Source organism: Sardina pilchardus, chromosome 6, assembly GCF_963854185.1.
Source record: "Sardina pilchardus chromosome 6, fSarPil1.1, whole genome shotgun sequence".
Classification (NCBI taxonomy): domain Eukaryota; kingdom Metazoa; phylum Chordata; class Actinopteri; order Clupeiformes; family Clupeidae; genus Sardina; species Sardina pilchardus.
Genome location: NC_084999.1, coordinates 21,874,713 through 21,877,212, shown reverse-complemented (window position 1 = coordinate 21,877,212; position 2,500 = coordinate 21,874,713). Strand labels below are relative to the sequence as shown.

The window sequence follows — 2,500 nt, the reverse complement described above, 5'->3', positions numbered from 1 at the left end:
TTACGGACAGCTGAGCACTGACGTAACAGAGGCTTCGTTGCCGCCAAAGCTTCTCAATGTTAACTCTATGAGAGTTTTTAATTCTTTTATCGTAAATATCTTAAAAAGTATTAAGTTCACAACTGTGAAAAATACATTCGTCAAATCTCCGTTACAAGACCTTTGTATGAGTGCTTGAATGACGTCAAACGGTTAAGTGGTTTTAGCTATAAAAACCGTTGATTTTGGTCGGAAGAAGAATAATCCCCATAATAATAATAAGAAGAACAGGGATAACAGTACATTGCATTTACATGCAATGTAACTATGAACAAATCCAATCGCTGGCAGATCGGGCTGGGTTTACCAAGTCTAGATCAGTATGGTTCTTCAACACCAATATCTGTGGTCAGTATCAAGTGTTGTATTGTGTCCATGCTGTGGCATTTATTGTCATGCAGACAAATCTGGGCCCAAATGTAAATGGTGGGCGAAGTGCAAAGCGTATGAGCTAACGTTACTGTGCGGTGTGTGGGAGGACTGAGCTGACCCAACTGTGTTAGTGCTCAGGATCTTGCTCGTGGTGTTGAATCAGACCCTTGCCATCTCACTTTTGTGGAAGACAAAGTCCTCCATGTCCCGTTGGAGGGTTATGAATGAACTATTTCAGATTATTGGCAATGCCCAGTAGCTCTGAACATCCTGATTAACACACAGTGTTGAGAAGACATCACTCTGTACAACTCATCCTGATTAACACATAGTGTTGAGAAGACATCACTCTGTACAACTCATCCTGATTATCACACAGTGTTGAGAAGACATCACTCTGTACAACTCATCCTGATTATCACACAGTGTTGAGAACACATCACTCTGTACAACTCATCCTGATTATCACACAGTGTTGAGAACACATCACTCTGTACAACTCATCCTGATTATCACACAGTGTGGAGAAGACATCACTCTGTACAACTCATCCTGATTATCACACAGTGTTGAGAAGACATCATCCTGTGCAACCCTGTACAAATCATGCTCTCTGCCTTTGGCAGCAATGACGGAATCTCTTCTAACATGATTTCAGCAGGGGAGCCCGAAGCTCAAAACACACATAGGAACGTGACAGCCCTATATGGGGGGCTTCATGCAAATCAAAGTGATGAAAGTAAAGGATTTATCTCCTGACATCCCATCGAATTATAAACCTCACAGCTGACAGGCAATGTAGGTTTACTATTTTACATACGTACATGTCTAAGGCAAAGCCGATAAGGAACAACAGTGAGTAAATGGTGTGCTATTTAGAAAGTACAAATCAAATCTGTGAATTGACATTAAAAAGACAGCATGTTGGTAACATGCATGTTTATCTGCTGGTGTGTGTTTTTAATAGATTTCTTTCACAGCGTGGATTTTAAGGACGTGGAATAGCTTGGAATTAATTCATCATTGCAAAAATCATTAGCTTGTATGAGTCCTACAAGCAAAGCAATGCATAAAAATGCAGCTGGTGATGCCACCTTATAACAACATTCATGAAACGATAAATCTACCTGCTTGACTAACTCTAACTTGCCATTAGCGTGGTGCTGTTTACCAATTCAGGCATGTTGGAACAAGCAAACAATCATAATGATAGTCCCTTCCTTTATCTCCAGAGGCACCGAACCCTTTGTATGTGGCACTGGCTGTGTTTCATGCCACATTAATTTTCTGCAAATGCCAAAGGCACAATACACTAACCGTTTAACCGAAAAAGAAAAACTAGCAAGCTTCGCACAAAGATCTGTTTTTACGAGTCTTGATGTATCTTATCTTCATGTAACACCTATCACTTGGCCTTTGGTAAATGTCAGACTGCTGAGTGTTGTACTCTGTAGAATTACACTGGCTGTTAAATGACAACCATGCCGCTGGTGTTCGGCTCCTTTTTATGCTGTCTCCTCAGCAGGCCTGTCTAATAAGCATGCTGTTCAGATGACATGCCTTTTACAGTCGGTAATCAACACTCGCAATTCCCCATGGACTGGTTTATGTATCCTGAGAAAAAATATTGCCTCATTTGGTACCATGAAAAAGGATACTTGAACATTCATGTATTTAAAATGATGTGTGGACCTCAGTTTGCCTCAGATAACCCCCAGGGTTAATGTAAGTGCTTTTTCAACTCAAATGTACCATCGTGCAGTATATATATATATACTTTTGTGAATGATAAAAGTTCTCCCTTTACTGCCCTACATTAGGAATAGAGCAGACTACGGAGATTTTGGTATCTGTAATCATGTTAGAGCTATTTCTCTGGGTCTCTCTGTATTCATACAGTATTTCACACAGGCTTCCGGGCAGCTCACATTAACTCATATTAAATTTGAATTAACTGCAGGGGATAATTTAATGCTGACTGTTTGCAATTTTCACTTTTCCTTGATCACAGAATGTTGTCAGGGCATAATAATAATAATGGGTGCATATGTGTGTGTGTGTGTGTGTGTGTGTGTGTGTGTGTGTGTGT

General features: G+C 40.2%; 1 protein-coding gene across 1 annotated transcript in view; it reads right to left on the bottom strand.

The window, feature by feature from the left end:
• LOC134083409 (G patch domain-containing protein 8) overlaps positions 1-2,500 on the bottom strand; it is a 70,864-nt gene that overhangs the window by 43,726 nt on the left and 24,638 nt on the right. The gene's annotated exons all lie outside the window — the stretch shown is intronic.